The 18,040-nt window shown below is 40.7% G+C and overlaps 1 protein-coding gene across 9 annotated transcripts in view; it reads right to left on the reverse strand.

Moving 5' to 3' along the window:
• Positions 1 to 18,040, reverse strand: part of Src64B (Src oncogene at 64B) — a 33,750-nt gene that overhangs the window by 9,149 nt on the left and 6,561 nt on the right. For 6 of the 9 annotated variants that reach the window (NM_001259699.2, NM_001259700.2, NM_001300008.1 and 3 more), the window contains 1 exon segment: positions 11,264 to 11,294. The exons of 2 other annotated variants lie outside the window; for them this stretch is intronic. The gene's annotated coding sequence lies outside the window, so the exon portion shown is untranslated. 9 annotated transcript variants of the gene reach the window in all.

The raw sequence follows: 18,040 nt of genomic DNA on the forward strand, positions 1-18,040 counted from the left end.
ATTGTTGAAGTTGACAAAACTAAATGAATACTTAATTGGATATTGCGGCTTTGAATGCGCTACAAAGTCGGCAACACGAATGTGAAAACTTGGCAGTTATGATGCATGTTTGTTTGGTTGTGTCAAGATGGAAAAGTAAAAAAGTGGAGCAACAAAACGAGTTCCGAAGACCAATTAAAACAAATTTAAGAAGAGGTGGCAGCAAATATTTATCAAAAAGCCTATCAGTCCTAATCATTATAATTCCGCTCTTAAGTTACATATAAAGTAAATTAAATAACATAACAAATTAGGTTAAAGTCTTGGAATTTATTCAATTTATTCAAACCTAGTTTCCTTTATATTTTCCCTGGTTTAAACCAGCCATTTGAACTACATTTTGGCCAAATTAACAATGTGCCCTCAAAATAGTTGCGAAAATGGTCTGACCCACTGCCTAATAAAATCAAATATTATGCAAAAAAGAATGTGATTCCCCCGGGGAGTCCCAAAACCAATCGCATGTCAGGCCAAATCCTCGAGGACATAAAGGCATTAACTGTAAATGCCGTAATGCCGTCATTTCCCGATGACAGTCCTACACACACACACACACACACACAGACAATCTGAGAAATGTGGAGCGTCTTTGATAAGGGGGGTATTTTTGGGGGTGGTTGCTGCAGAATGGAAATGGAAAATGGTTCTGTTTCGCCCACATTTTTTTATTGCGCTCCATTATTATTATACCGCATCCCCACGCCATCGTCCTTCGTCAGCTGTAGCCACATTGTTGCCTACTTAAAAAGTCAATTTGTGTGACGTCCTCGTTGTCATCCTGTTGCCGTGGATATGTGGCTGTGGCTGTGTGAATGTGGATGCCGATGCCGCACTCTCCCAATTTCCCCACCAACTGTTGTCTTATCTGTGCGTTCAACCCGGAGTGGCACAGTCGTTCACCTTTAAGCGTCACGTGCTATCGATTAGTCCTCGAAAGGAATTAACCGAATAAAATAAAATATATACGAACATCTGCTACTGGTGCGGATGGGAAATGTGTGCCAGTGAAATTGCCTTCGACTAAGTAATGAATAACACAATAAATTCTCGATTTATGTGCACCGCTCAAGTGAAGAGGATAGGCTCTATAGATTAAATGAATTACTACCCATCCGAGTGACGTTGACATGACTTCGAAATTGAATTTGTTGCATAAAACATTGCATTTAACCCGTTCGACTGGCTTCCATGCTCGGCGCTTTAATATTAAATTGCACTCGACTTCAGAGCGCCGTAAATAAATGAAAACATAAATATATCATAGTGTTTATTGGCACGTACTGTAAGCTTTTACTCGCCAGCAAACAAATAACAATTTTTATACATTTATCCTTGTTGCGCTGGAGTTATTAATAATGCATCAAGGGAAAAGTTCGCAAAAGCAAAAAAAAAAAATGAATTGGTATTAAAAGCAGAATGTTGATGAAATTATGACATTTCAGGAATATTAAATTGTTTATCAGACAAGCGAAATATTTTGTAGCCAATTACGAATTAAATACCATTTATTTAAAGTTATTTAACTGGAAAGAATTACTAGTGAAATTCAAATATGTACATAAGTGCAATTCATGACTATCAATTCACAGGAAATTACTTCTTTGAAGTTGGAATTAATTGAACTTTGTCTGTTGGTGCCCAAATTGTAATGGCAGCTAATGAACGAGCACATAAATTAAGCTAATTTATGCCACAAGCAAATGGGAAGTTGACAGCCAGATGTGTAAGGGACCAATCAATTTATTTATGCAAGTATCTATTACCAACTCCCTGAAACTCTTGGCACGGATGAGATCTGCTCGACAGATTCTATTTACGAGGGTCTGGACTTGGCAGTGTAACGATTTCCTTTTCCCGCCTCCGAGACCATTAAACAAATGAACTAGAAGCAATAATCATAATAAGCCCGAGTATTGAAAGCGTCCCCCACATTGAGAACACTGAGAAAAAGTAGTATCAAGAATGTCGCATTATGTGATTAGATAATGACTCGTAAGGACTCAATTGCATATTATTATTATTAAAGTAATTTTTTTTATTTATATTGATAACATAATTTCTTTTTAAGATTTTCGCTCAAGTGTAGATATATTTATATGGTTTTATGTACACTGACCGACTTCAGGGCCAGCGTGACAAGTTCATGTGACAAAAATCAATCAGATGGCGTGAGCAGCCGCAGCCATATGGAGATTAAAGTTGTATATATGGACTGGGCGAGAATAAAAAAAAAACTGGGCGACGTAGGAGGTGGAAGGGAGCAGCTTTATAGTTTGTATGCGCAATTAAAAAATGTCACGTACTTGGACAAAAAAAAGGGTGCACAATAACTAAAAACAATGCGAGAGATAAAATCAAAAATTGCATGGAAAAAAACCTTATTATTCTGTATACCCTGCAGTAGGTAATGCTGTGTGAAACCAGCATAAAAACTCATTTTCATCCTTTCCTTAAATTCCATTAAATCTCATTTAATCTAGGCCATGCCGACCATAAAGCAAAGCTCCAAGTAGGGTATCCCCCGGGTTTTATGTGGCCAAAGCTTACTGGATAGGGTATTCCCAGTGGCTGGTTGGTACAGATTTGCAGATTTATTTGTTGGCGCCGCACAAACCCGGATTCCCCGCAGGGCGCCGAAGGGTTAAGGAGAAAAAAAAAAAGAGGAGCTAAAGGAACGTGTTTTGTCTAGGGCGCCTTTTTGGGGGCGTGACCTGCTTGTAACGCACAATTTCACGCAGTTTCTGTTGTTGCTGTGAACGTGCGGGTTATGAAAGAAAAAACCGTGGAAATAACTTTTAAAAGAGGGAAGGACCGAATGGACGATATTCTTTTCCCCCGAAAAAAAGCTCAACATTTTTCGTCGCAATAAATCCTGATTAACTAGTCAGCCCTTCGATCAAAACCTCATGGTGAAGAATATTCGACATGGCTTCTTTCCTAATCCTATATTTGCACTGGATTGACAAACTTTATTGGAATATTATTCGATTGACGAATACCCTAGAGCCTGATGAGAGGATGGAGCAGGGAACCGGAAGTGCTGCGTGATCATAACGCCTAGCACTTCATTCCTCGATGGGGTGTTGCCTCCAATGATGAGCGCGCGTGAGTTCTGTGGTCTGGGTTTGTCAACCTCCGCGAGGCGTTGGGAGGAAACCATGAGCAAACAGCAAAAAGGCAGGACCCTGAAGGGGATGTAGGATGTGGAATGTGGCATGTAGGATGGTAAGGGGCGTTTTGCAACATCACGAGATGAGCTCATTACTTTAATGGGTTCCCACCTCCGTAGACGCCTGCGGTCGCGGGATGGCAACCAAACCGACAGACATCCTGTGGCTTATTCGCGTTTATTTTAATGAAATATTTGTATGTGGCTACAAGTTAAAAGTTATGATTTTTATGGCGAACAAGATGTGCTGGGAGAGGGATTGTTTGGAATTAACAGGCGGCAATCCAAAGACACGTAATTAGTTCGCTAAATAAATAAGCACTGTCAAAGGGAAGACTTGGGTGAATTTGCGAACAACCAAATATAACCCAGAAATCTAATTACCGTGTGAGAAACAGCAGCGGGAATGGCAAAACAAAAAAAAAATGGGCAACAAAATTAAGGAAACAAGAATTAAGGCGGGGTTAGTTCAGAACCGGAGTTCGTTTCGTGCCAGGACGGCAAAATAGGGGAAAAAAAACCCGGAAAAGTTGGAGAAAAAACGGAAAACACGTTACCGAAATGGGGGCGTGGAGTGTGCGAAACGATGACGAAATCGAGCTGGTGAAGAAAAATGTGAGTCCAACACGCCGAGGGCGCCAGTAATAAAATTCTGACCGTACAAACATGCCATAGATGACGTTTAAAGATTCTCCCTCAGGAAATCGAATTGGTTGCGAAAAGTTTAAATATTTTATGGGTTATAAAAAATAATAGTAGCTCGAGGGATTATCAGTGGTAATCAGTGGCATAAGTAGCTTTATGATGGCAATTACTTGTTTTGTCATTTTCGCAGGCTTAAAAACATGAACACATTTTTTGCTGAACTACAAATACATTAAATAATTTTTTGCTTCTATGTTTCGTATGTAAAAACCATTATGGATTAAAGGATACCAATCCCAGTAGTTAAATAAGGCAACCGCTTTTCCCTCCTTTTAAAGTAAACGCAAAACGTAATAGTTACAATTGTTGGTAGTACAAACAGCCGTAATTTTCGTCAACAATAACACGACTTGCCTTTTCATAGCCATGAGAAAACTTAATTGCAGGTTAAGCTGACTGCAGAGGATAGCGAGTTGGAAGTGGGTGTGTTGGACTGGTTAGCTAAAGAACTGAAGAAAGCTTGCTGCAGTATTAAAACAATATTTGTTCGCGATTAGATGGCAGCAAACAACACCCCCAAGGACCAAGAGGACGAAGGACGTGGCAAATTACAGGCGCTCCGGGAAATGGCGATACGGCGCCAGGACGACGACAGGACGACGCCGTGACGAGGTGGCAATATTTACACGCTCCTTCTTTTTTTTTTTTCTTGTTGTTCATGTTCCTGACCCCGCGACGTCAGCACTTGGCTAAAAAGGCTAAAAAGCCGCCAGTGACCAGTTAAGTGGTGGCAAAGCCCAGTCAAGCCGCTGTTACTAACGCCGTCCGATTGTCGATTGTGGAATGGCCATGACGACAGCGAAAGCCATTGCCACACACAATGGGGCATTAACGCCTGTATCCTGAATCCTGATGTTGCCACACACGCAACTCGCAAGGAATTTAATTCAGTGTGAGGAAAAAAGTAAATGGGAAAAATAAATGTGTAATTATCCGAAAATTAGCAAGGGCAATGCTTGTGGAAATAATCCAATGACAGGCGGGATATCCTGCTTCGGTTTATCCTGCTAATTGATGTAGCTTTGATAAGTAAACGAAGTTTAAATTTATGATTTCGTACTAGTCGCATTTTGATATGACTTCAACATCTCGACTTTGAGTTGGCATTCCATTATTTTTGGAACTACCTCGCACAGTCTGCGGGTAAAGTTCAGTTTTTTTTTCGACGCGGAGCTGCGACTGTAGTGCGGCAATTACTCAACGTTTTTTCCCAAATCGAAGTCTTGTAGCCATTGGCAGCTCATTTCTCATGTGTGGGTCCCACGTCGCATTTCCACAATTGGGTCAATCACGGGATTTCGACACCCAAAAGTTTTGTTAGGGATCCAACGAAAGGGATGAGGGGGGAAATGCAGGGTGAAGCGGTAATTCAGCCCACCGGCTGATAAGCCATTAAGCCCAAACGACGCTGCTCCAACAGAAGCGACCCATCAGATGCGGTCGGCTCTTATCGGACAACACAAAATTTAAACGCTCGAGAGTCGTTAGTTGACCCCAAAACCCAAAAAAAAAATGAAATGTACAAATGCATATCGATAGAGTGCATTTAATGGCCTGTGGAGGAGGTGGGTTCGCTTATCGCAGACACTGTTCCAAGTCTTTAGGGGCATTCCCGCATCGTTTCGTTGGTTAGAGATGGAAATGTTTAAAGGGGCATTTCCCGGTTGGCCCAGCAATCAATAGTTTACAAAGTTTTGGGAAAGGGAAAGCATTTAAAATCTGTATAATGGCACAGCAATCGAAAATGGCTGTACTTCATGGTTTTTATCTTGTTGAAACTTAAATTGTGCTGATTTAACTTCTCAACATATACAATGTTAGCTTAAGAACTATCTATTTTTAAGACAATACATTTTACATGTTCGTTCGATACATGTGAACACATTTTTTCCCATCGCTAGTAAACAACTAATGGTATCACACATTTAAATCAAGAAGACAAATTACCGAAAATGTAATGTCACAGACACTCAGCACAAAAAAAAAAGGAAAGAAAAAAATGTTCTTTTACAACTCGGCATGTGGGCAACAATCGCGATCGAGATTCGAAGAAAGAGGCATCCTTTTCTTTTCGGTGTTTTCTGAACGTGTTTGCTGCATTTGCATGCATAAACACATGACGTGCTCCACATTCGTGTGACATTTGTTGCGGGGGGCGGCGATGGGGAGCTGCAAAAGTGTTACACGCAACAACTGAACAGGCAACAAAAGGGTGTCCAAAAAAATAAAAAAAAATTCCACTATGTATGCAAGTGATTAGACTATGGTATACCTGGTACTCAAAGGAAAACCTGCAAACTGTTGCCTATGTATGTGTCCTTAAACATTTATAAGAAACTATTCAACATTATATTTATTCAATTATTCTGCTTTATGGACCGCCACTTTTTCTTTAAACTATAAAGTCCGTATAACACAGCATACCTCAAATTCCTGATACCCTGCACAAAAACGAAGAGGGAAAGAAAAACCGAAATGAGGCTGCAATGCCTTGTTGCCTTTTATATCGCTTTCATTGCATTTTTGGCGCAGTGCAACGCAAAGTGTGGGGCGGAAATGTGGAAAAACAGGGGATGGTGGCAACCGAGGGAAATTGGGGCAAAAGTGCAGCAGTGGAAACCGACGCTGACCATGGGGTGATTATCATGGGAGCCGGGCTAAATGTCATTAGAGCCAGACTAATTGAATGGGCGATAATAAAAAAAAAAATAGAGGGGCTCGGGGGAATCGGCGAAAGGCATGGCAGATAGTAAAATCAAATAGTGAAAGTCTCTGTTGGGTCATAAATTTGCAGGAATTTTAGCCAAATATGCAATTTAAATAACCATACAAATTGCTTTGCATCGTGTATGAATATTTGAAGGAAGCGAAGGCAAATTTTAACTGACTTTTCAGCTGGAAACGAGAGGCAGCAACGGAAATTTGAACTGAACTGAAGTATTTAATTTCCTACTCAACGATGCAGCCTGAGCTTCAGGCTACCACTGATGTCATTTCTGTGTACGTGTGCAGACATCCTGGGGGTGGTAAAATGCTGAAGGAAATGCCCAAGTGGGAGATGTATATAAACCCAGCCAGACATCAGACATGGTGGGAAAAGTCAGGGAGTCCCAGTCAGGTAGCAGTAACATAACGTAACATAAATAGAAAACAGCCACAAAGGCTTGACAACGCGACAAAGTTCTGTTTCTGTTTCAACCGCCCCCTTATACCCCCTTATGAGTATTATGACACCCACCTCCGCATAACACCCAGCTCCACATTTCACCACCCCCAGGGACATATCAGGTACATCCTGCGACACTCCAAGCAACCCCCGCATTTACATATGCGACAGAAATTATGAATGAAACGGGAGAAAAGCCGAAGAGCAAGCAAAACATGGGGGAAGGAAAATTCACAAAAAAAACAAAACAAATTCTTTAACTAACTGAGAACTTGAGGTGCGCTAGAAATGTTTATTACTAACTTGTGATGGATATAGAAACTAAACTCGATGTATAATGAGAGAAAACAAATTTGTATTTCATCGTACCTACAGAGTAGTTGTGTCCGTCCAAGAGAGATTGCTGTCCGTTCTGCAGAGATTTACACAAAACTTGAGTTGTATTTCATCTTTAATGAGTACAATTTGTGCTTTAAAACTCATTCTCTCATTAGCATCGGTAGCAGCTACTATTTTTTTGTACTTTAGCTCGCTTTTCCAACATCAGAGCTACAGCGAAGTTTGTCACAAAGTTATAATGCTCTCATTAGGCTCGAGGAATATGCAAGGACATAAGCGGGGCTAAAATTCAGCCGGTTCTTGGGGGCGGACTGCGGCATTCTCTCCGGCATTCTTCCGCTCTTCTTTCCACAACTTCAAATGCAGCAGCACACACACAGCGCAGCACAACAATGCAGCTCAGTTTTAAAAGATTAAAGAAAAAAATGTTCTGTGGACGCCAGGAACTTCAACATCAGCGGCAGAAGGAGCAGGACTTTGGCACAGGATGCAGTCTGGGGGCATGAAACTTTTTAGCACTTTTATTGCTGCTGCCACTACAGCAAAACTGTCTGAAACAGACAACAACGCCACACTTTGCCATCAGACGGGAGACAGCACAAATTGTCAGGTTGTTGACGAGTCGCTGGCTGATGTTGCTACCTCTGCTAATGTTGCTGCAGTTGCAAGTTCCCATTGCAACGCCAATGCCGTTGCAGCTGCAGTTGCAGTCTGCTGTCTGAATGCAGACATAAACAACAATTTAGAGGAATACAATAAACAGTCATTCTAGCGGGCAACGCAACTTGCCACTCGGCCTGGTCATAAAGCAGGTCTCTGGCTCTATATCTTCAACGAAGACAGGGGGAGAAATATATCAAAGATACGTTTACCTATGGCAAACACTGGGAGAAAATATTCGGCATATGATACCATTTAAAGAAATTCAAGAAAATGTAAACATTTCTGTCTCTGATTCAAATATGTTTATAAAAATGTGCGTTTCAAAGAAATTCAAATTTGTAAAAGAACTGATTGAAAGAGAAGCTAACGTTCCTTCGCCTCTTCTTGTAAGGTAAATCTCTCTAGTGCTGCACTTGAACAAAATTAAACTACTCATTTAAGTTGTGATTACCCGTCGCGCTGCCTCAAGTGGTCGTGAGCAAAGTGTGCTTATCAACACCAGAAAATGCAGAAAATGTGGGCGTCGAACAGCCAGGGCTTCCAGGGGCAAAGTGGGCGTTGCAAGTTTAAACAAATATTTTATAGAGCACACATGATGGTGGCACTGGCACCCAGCAACCAGCAACCAACAGCATCCGTAGCTTCCTCTTTAGGTGAAGCAGCAGCAGCAGCAGCTGTGGGTTAATGCCGGCATTAGTGCAGCACTGGCGTGTGATGGTCTGTGTGTCTGGGAGGGCTTGACATAGTTTCAAGCGGGCGCTTAACGCTGAGTTATCTAAAATACAAACACACGCACCCGTAGTGTGGCACAGGTAAAAACAAACACTCACGTTCACAGGTGAAGTTGATTTATGCAACAGCTTGCCAAGGCAACTGATTTTGCACTGATAAAAACCTAGAACTGAGATACGAATAGAACAAATGGGAGGTGCTGCAGATCTTAACTACGTTTTACTTTATAACCTCAGGTTAGCCCTTCAAAATGCATAATTACTAAAAACGTAAGTTTATCTTGACATTTGACGTTTTAAAGTAATTTATTTATGACCTTATTGTCTTGACTGCAAAAGTTAAAGTTACACAACAATTTGACCCAAAAAATCTTCCAGTGCCCGGGACACACTTGCTGAGTATCATAATTTGTAAACTTAAGGCCTTTACACCTATTAAAATAAATGAGTATTAGTGTGTGCAACACATGTGTTCGTTTGTTTGTGCCACTCAAAAAACAGGCAGGGCGAAATTGCATTTCATCCCACAACTGGGCCAAAAAGGAATGAGAATACACCGCCGCTCCTTTGGTCCGTTGCAAATTCATGAAATTTTCATCATCGTTTCATGCTGCAGTTGCAGCTTGCACTTATGTGCAACTATTTTATGCATGAAACCAAATAACCATCCCCCATGCAGCCCCAAAGTCACCGGAGGGTCAGTTCCATTACTTCATTAATGGCCAAAGAGGCAAAAAGGCAAACCCAACGGCAAAGGTGGCAACGACAATTGCAAGTTGAAACAGCGGAGTACAAAAATATAATCCGCATAATTTCGTGAAGGGAAGGCAGCCGCTTAACCTTCTCGCCTTACCCGCTGCCACATGGGTTCCCGTATAATTAGTCATGAAATTGGAGACCCGTTTGTCTAGGCGGCATTGAAGGGTTGCCCCAGTCCCCTTGGCCCCCACCAATCGTACACCCGACCGCCCGCCAGATGCGCTTGGCTAACTTGCCGCGTGTGTCATTCATGCAGCAGCTACCCTCGCACAGCGCAGGTCAAGAAAATAGTATATAACATACATATAAGTTCCACCATAAAAGATCATACTTGACATAAGTCATTTGCAGTACATTCGTCTTTAAGCCCATACAATTGTATTAAAATTAAAAGCTATGCTATTCCATTGACCTCAACTGTTGGTATCTGCTGCTGCTTCGCCCAGCGTGTGGCCCAGGTGATTTGAGCACATATCCCCAGTGTACAACAAAAGATCCAAGAAATGCATCGTTGGAAACCCAAATGGAGTGGGACAGGGGGTACTGACAATGCATCGATGACTTTCCCCTTGGCTGGACCTCATCACAAAAAGCTACAGCCAGACCGACAACTGTATTGCGTGTGGCACATGCAACATGGTAATTCAATTTATCCATCGAAATCCGTCAGCGGAATAGAAAATCTGTTTTCCAGCGATTAAAAGACAGACTGAACAAAAAAAAAACAGACCTTGTTTAAAAGCAAAACTGAGAAGGAAGTAAACTTATGTATGGATGGCAAAAAGATTCAAGATTTTCCTACTCATCACTATATCTAATTTGCAATAAAAAGCCAAAAAATGTTAAAAAAAAACCAAAAGCGAGCTTTATTCAACTTTATTTCTTCGGTGGTCCCACATCCTGCACATGGCTGAAGATATGAACTTTTAAAATATAGCTTTAGTGATTTATTTTTACGATTCTTTTTTAGCCTCGAACGCAATCGTTACTTCAGATTGGTCAATTAGCCGCAGATGTGTGGATATGCATAGAAATTTATTACCAGCCACGAACATGTCAAAGATATAATAACGGATTTTATGCGGTCATAAAGAGTATATACTTATACTGGAAAAACCTTGGTATTAGGCCTATGGATCTTGTTCTCTTGCATATTTTTTTTTTTAATATGCGCTTAAACAACTATCAGAAAACCAGACCTAACTCAACCCAACTGATTTACGTATGCGAGGCGGGGCTTGCGGTTGGGCAAGTGCCGAAAAACTCGTTTTGGAGTCCACTTCAAGAACTGGAGCAAGCTGCTCGAGTATCCATCCACTGTTATAATCCAGCATCTCTAGCTCCATCAGGTTTTTTGCTCTTTTTCTATTTTTGAATTGAGCACACAGCTGGCTCGAGAAAAAAAAGGAAAATACTGTGAGCCAAAAAAAACAGGAGAATATTTCGCGTTTTATCTGGGCGTTAGGGGCAGAATAGGAGAAGTTGGGCCAAAGAATGGCCCGATAGACAGATGAATGCAAAGATAAAGCTGCCCCCACAAATTCCCGCTGCCAAAGTGGAACAAGTTCAAAATCGCCCGCGGCCATGTGACAAAAACTTGGCAGTCGCAAAGGAGAAAACCCCCACTTGAAAAAAAAAAATCTTCGAAAAAAATGGAACATATTTCCAGTACGTTTTCCGTGTTCTGCTCACCTTTGATTCGGTCAAAGTTGGTTATCGCAACCTGAAATGGAAGAGAGATACGAATTTAGTCAATTATCGTGAAAAGTACCCACTGGATATAGTAAATAAATTGTATATATAAACCTTTATATATTCTCACATGGAAGTAAATAGATTTATTACTATCCCTCATCCATCCATGCACATTTTCACATCCGCATGGCGGCTTATCAGCTGCTGCTGTCTGACTCGGTTTTTTACTCTGACTGACAGACTGCTTTCGGGGCAAACAGAAAATACAAATAGAGGCGGAATAAATGTAATAATAAACCAGTAGAACCAGTATGAGTATCAACTAAAGAATACCCAGTAGAATATATAACTTTTTTAATATTAATGCAGTTGTCAAAGTTAGTTCTTTCTACTTATGCACATCCTCACAACACCATATACCCCCATATGAATATTAAGTAAAGGGTATCAAAAGAGCGCAACACTAGCAAAAAGGTGACGACGACGCGGCGCAAATATTGATTTTCATGTTTGTATGTATAAGCGTATTCGTTCGTATTTATAACCCCACAGAAACTTCATTTTTATACATGCATCAGCCGAATATGCGTAAACACAAAAGACCCAAAGCAAAACAAGCCAAAACAAAGTGGGCCCAGACCCTGAGCTTTTTGGCTGGTTCGATGGAGCTTAAAATATTTCAAACACGTTGAAACAATTGCCAAGAAAAGGCGCTAAAACGGAGCGAACCGAAATCTAAGAAATTTGTTCTGCATTTTATGATATGAGAGAGGAACGGCCAAAGGCAGTGGAGGAGTACGCCCCCTTTTTTTTTCTTGGAGCAATCACATTTGCAGGACGACCACCCCTACGAATTTCTAGGATTTCCCTTTGTCAGCCTCGCCTCGTTTTTATTCTGTTCGTTGGCTGAACTGCTGAAATGGCGAAAGGCTCACGTGACCTGCTTGCCAAAGTCAACGTCTCAGGATGTTTGGATTGCGCCTCGAGGCATTTTCTAAGGATATTTTGAGCACGAGCAACGCCTGACCCTATGAGGCAACTCGGGTCATTTGAGAAGGCAGATGTATCACTTTCGGTTTCCGTCAGTCAGCTGGGTTTTCTGCTCTCGACTCAGGTCTTTACTTTACCAGCTGTTATTCGTTTTCTATGTATCTGTATCTTTCTCCGTTTCGAGAAGTGTACGCCCCACAAAACAGAAAAAATAAAATGCGTTGAACCAGCGAGGGTCGTGCACACACTTCTCATGTTTATTTTAGATCGGGTACTTGAAGATAGCTAGAAACAAAATTTGAACAAACAGCAGGGAGTGACAGAGAACAAACGATGGACAGCGATTTTATTGGATTTTTTTCTAGGCCAATGACTTTTAGCACATCTTGAAAAATCAAAGAGTACACACTAAGATAATGCATCATTAACATAACCATAGAAAAGCAGAACTCTAAGAGCCATTCTGATATCTGTGATAGACAGGCATCACTTTAAATAGATTTATCACTTGCCGTTCAAACATTCCTGACTGCATCATTTCAAAGCAAAACCGCAAATGGAATCAAAACAAAACTGAAGTGCTGACCAGATAAGAGTGTCTCAAGAGAGCTGTTATATGGCGGCCAAATAAAAAATAGTGAATACTAAAAGCGCAGTTTGTGCACTATAAAAATAAAGATACTCCTTTGGAATAAAAGAATAAAAAAAATCAACTTGAATTCAATCGGAAATCAAGCAAAATATGACAAATGACAACATTGCCATTTATCAGGAGGTTAAACAAATACGGCGAATCACCTTATGAACCTTATGATTAAGGGCACAAATAAATTCTTGAAGACTATTCGTCACGGATTTGACGTCAATGAAATAAACTGACGTCAAAGTATGACAAGCTTGTAAGCCGAGTTGAATTTCATTAAAACAACTGAAATTAATAATATCTTTTGATAGGCAGTTGCACCATGATAAGTAATTAAACTTGAAGTACTTTTTGTGTTGTAAGATCCCCAGCCAAAAGCCCCGCCGAATTCAATCCCAATAAACAACGAAAGCAACATGTTTTGGCCTAGCTAAAAATGCAATTTATGTGGCACGGTGGCAAGCAAAAAGCGGCGGCGGCAGCTCTCGAACATGCAATATGGACATGTGAACAATTTTCCGGCAGCTCAGCTGCCTGCCTTGTACATTCGATGCAAATGTGGGAAAATATTTTCGGATAGACCACACGAAAGAATTAGGTATTTGAAAATTATCCTCGCAGCGAAAATAAAATGCAATTTACGAAAAACATTCGAGAAATGCCGGCAATAAAAGCCCGAATTGCATCTAAAAGTTTGGGAAAAGAGAAAACGAACTATTTGAGATATAAATGTTTGTTTGTTTGTCTGTCTGGCTGTTCGAAAAAAAAAACTTGCTTGCTGAGCAAACATGGTAGATAAAAAGCAAATTTGAGCTCCATCCGCCGTGTGTGTTAATTGAGTGGGAAATCGAATGGCCCTTAAGCCCTGGTCAAATCCCACTTTAACCCCGGCTCGTGACAAGCCCATTTATTGTTTTAAAAAATCTATGTCAAATTGATTACAGCTGCGTCACGTAGCCCAGTGAGCAAAAAAAAAATAAATAAAAAATAAAAACAGCAAACTGCAATAATAATCAGCAAAGTGCATTGCATTGAAGAAGCGTTTGGGGAGCGTCCTGGTCTTCCATTCATTTAATTCCAGTTCACTTGAGTTCAGTATCAGGTTTGAATTCAGCTTTTTTCTATTGAAGCTACAAAAAAAAACACCAACTTTTGCAGCTTTTTTGCGACAAGTGCAGCCCACTCTAGACACAATTCCAACTGCAATGCACTTGAGACAAAAGCTCCGGCGCAATGCAGCAGGAAAATGGGGGGAAAAATCGCCGAGATGGGGGGCATTGAAAACTTAGCCCACCCTCCGAATTGAAAATGAGAACGAGATTTCGCTATCGGCACAATCGCAGCGTGACATTTTGTCAGTCGTTTGGACAGTCATTCAATTGAGGCAGTTGCTAAGAAATAACTCGAGTCAAGCTAAAAAGTGGAGACAAATTACTACTTCATCAGTGGAAGTACTGCACAAAAAAGTTTGTTCTAGATTCCTGCACTTGTAATGGCAATAAAAAAAATGTCTCGTGATTAAGTATCTCAGCATTGAACTCTCTCTGGAGAGTTTGATTATTAGAAAAATGAGTTTAATGTCTGCATTAAAAAATAGATAGCTTTCAGAAGTTGTAAAAGCAAAAAGTATATATATATATATTGATTTGCATTTAACTCAGTTCGCGTTATTTATTTCTTAATCTAAGAATGCAATTTGTTTTTATACTCTTCAAAATGTACAATTTACTGACTTAGCCATAAAAAAAATAGTTGTGCTCAGCAATTTGCTGCGAAAAGCTGAAAACTCCATCCAAGTATTTTAGTTTATCAAAACTTTGTCATGGGAACTATCAAAGCAAAACAAATGTGTTTCTTTTGTTTGGCTTTTTGCATTTTTTTTTTTCTATCACTAACGTTTTGTGTGGCGCTCTCATGCCAACTGAAGTCAGCTTGAAATATGCTATGAAAATTTGTAGCTGTCTGGAAAAGCAGCACTTACTGCCCCCCTATCCACAAGTTCCCCTTCTCAGAAAATCGCTTTTGTGGAGCTCAAGACCCGTCAGACTTAAACTATGTTCATGTCGCGCTTGTTTGCCTGATGAGGCTACAACGAATTTATCACGTATTTGTCACAACGAATTCACGTGTTGGAACAAATACTCGAATAAGCTGAGAACTTTATGAATGACTGAGCGGAACACTCAGTTCAGGCGCTATAATAATAAACATATATTTCACAAGTTTCGCCAGCTAAACTATATATTTTGTATATCAAATAACTATCTTGACAACTGACTTTAAAAGTGTTTATCTGGGGGTTTATACATCTTTTGTTGGTTCCCTAAGATTTCTTACTTAATTACACCCATAATTACGACTGGTGTATCTCAAGTTTCTGTAAAGCCGCTTTTATGACCCTGTTTTGCACAACTATGTTTCTAAAGATTTGTGGCAGTTGTGACTAATTACAAACATTGTTCCATTCAACTATTCAACACATACGAAATCTCCGAAGTCAAAGGAACTTCCTGGCCGCAAAGTAGCTGGCTAATGTCTTATGAGCACAAGTAAAAATCTCTGGAACTTCATGAGCAAAATGAAGAGTGTCTAGGCACAAGTTGCACAAATGTGAGCTAGGGGTTGTTCCTACCCCCTCCCCCAACCCATTTCCAAGTTTGAAGTTAAACTTTTTAATTTCATTTGAGGGTTTTGAGTGAGGAATCTCTCTGTGTGTAAGCGTGTGCAAAGAGTTTGTCTAAGACCTCCCAGAAATGTGAAGTTGTCAAGTTTCCGTGCGTTTGGGGAATTGCCAGAGTCGGGGGGTTAAGGGTTAGGATAGTGGGGGATATGGACTTGGGTTGGATGAAGGGTTGCTGGCATCTAGAGCATTTGCTTTATTCGCTGTCATTCTGGAAATGCCTTTGCATCGAATTTACACAGCTTCCACACGCTGCTTTACCGAGTACACTGGAAAAAAACAGATCTTGAAGAATAAGTATTGCCAGCTTAATAAAATATATAAAGTCAATAATTTTTTCTGATAGTAACTAACAAATTGAACGAGTTACTCAGCATATTCATCCTTAAATTAAATTTAGGTAATATTTTCCTATATTAGTGCACTTTCGTGCGCTTCGGGTGGCATTTGTATCTCCCAAGACAGTTATTGCGGCTACAGCTCTGCCTGTGCTCCACTTTCGTGTTTATATTTATCTGCCTGGTGGCCCGAAGCTCCATCCTGCCACCGACCAATTCACATCCTGGCACCTGGCTCCTGCTCCTTGGTTGGCTGGCAAATTCACACCTTGCACTTGCTGATGCGGGTTCAATGCACCGAAACTTCATTTGAATATTAGCCCTTAGCAGATAGACAGAGATTGCATTCGAAATCGATTTGCCATTTCGTTGGCCTGTCACTGGCAATAATCAAAGTTCCCAGGACCTTTGGCTCGTCCGAGAAAATATTTACAAAACTTTGTGCCAAAAAGTCCAATATAAGCGCAACAGTCTCATTTTTCCCCATTTATTGACTAGTCTTTCTGCTGCTATTTTGCTTTGCAGGGATTAGCCAAGTTTTTGGCAGCACACACATTAAACGTTCAACTTCAACTCGATTTTCTCAGCTTTTTTTTTTACGACCACCGTTGGAAGCCGAGAGCTGAGTTCAGTTTTATTAGTTTTTACCACGCTTTTGGTATTTATTTGACCGAAATATGCGGGGGAGAGGGGCGGAATCCAGTGCGGCAGGACTTTTCGCCTCATAAACTTTTATTGTCCTGATCCTCGTAATTAAAAAGTTTTCAGTAAGTCGCAAAGCAGAGCTCTTATTTTAGTGTCATCCCATAAGTTTGGATGACTTGCTTGGGCCTTCGAATTGGGTCGAGTTTCAGTTGCAGCTGCAGTTTCTTCTACGTGAGTGGCACTCATTAAAAGTGCTCCACTAACCGAGTGGATTAATTGAGCCGCAGGGATTATATTTTCCAGCCTTCTTAAGGGATTTACAAAGCGAGGTAGGAAGAACTTAACTATATTCAATAGATTTATTAATATATTTAAGTTATATTATGTTTAATCACCATGGTAATCTAAATCATTGCTGATTGCATGGTTTTATTTGAAATTTCTTTCACTCTTTGAGTGTCCTGCACTCCTCTTTTATTTGTTTGTGACTGTTTTGAACTTTTGACCTCGTGTTCAATAAAATAATAGATGTAGCATGCCACCCGAATTAGTTTGCTTGCATATGGCCATCAAAAACGGAATAAATACGTAGAGAAATTTATTTCTCGGTCCAATGCATCGACAAAGGAATATTCGGTCGGTGGGAGAAGTAAAAACTCAATTTATGAAGCTGGAGCGAAGTCAATGAAAAATGCGATTGGAATGCCAGAAATGTTTGGCTTCACCTGGTCAGCAGAGCAGCCAAATTGCTCACCTCCGTCGCTCCGTTTGTGCGCCTGTGCGTTTTTGTTGTTTTGTTGCTGCACGGCTGGCTGTGTTGCATGGTTTATGTGCTCTAATTGGAGTAACAGAGCCGAAAACTTTTTGCCACTGAATGCCTGCCGCCCATAAAAGCAGCTTTATGAAAATCGATAAAATCGAAAACTAGCCAACACAACAGGGCCACAGAAGCTGAAATAGAAAGAGCAATACAACCACCAACCAAAGCTCCACACAATCGAATCCATGGAAAAGAAGTGAGAACGATACGAGTCTGGTGACGAAGTTTGGAATACCCTAACCAGGTTGTACTTTAGTACCAGGTACTAAACTAAGCTGGGCTAGATATGAGATATTATCAGCTGGATTGCTTATAAAGTACTCTCACGATATATATTTGTATCTTTCAATTATGTGTAATGGGATCATTAGAACTTCGTAGGATGTTCAGAACATCGTACTTCGATAACATTCGACAACATTTGATAACTTCGATAACATTCCACGATTATTATATTACACTAAAATATTCTCTTATAATCATCATACCCTCTTCCAAGGGCACAAAAACAGTCCGCCTGAGTCCGGAAATGTGTGCGGCGGTACGTGGTTCTGGGCATGGGCCAGGAGCACGCGTCATCGTCGCGGCCGCTCAATGGCAAGGCGAACAGGACGTGGTGTGGCGATGGGCGGCGGAAGGTGAGGAGGACGCCGAGGGA

Source organism: Drosophila melanogaster, chromosome 3L (assembly GCF_000001215.4).
Source record: "Drosophila melanogaster chromosome 3L".
Lineage (NCBI taxonomy): Eukaryota > Metazoa > Arthropoda > Insecta > Diptera > Drosophilidae > Drosophila > Drosophila melanogaster.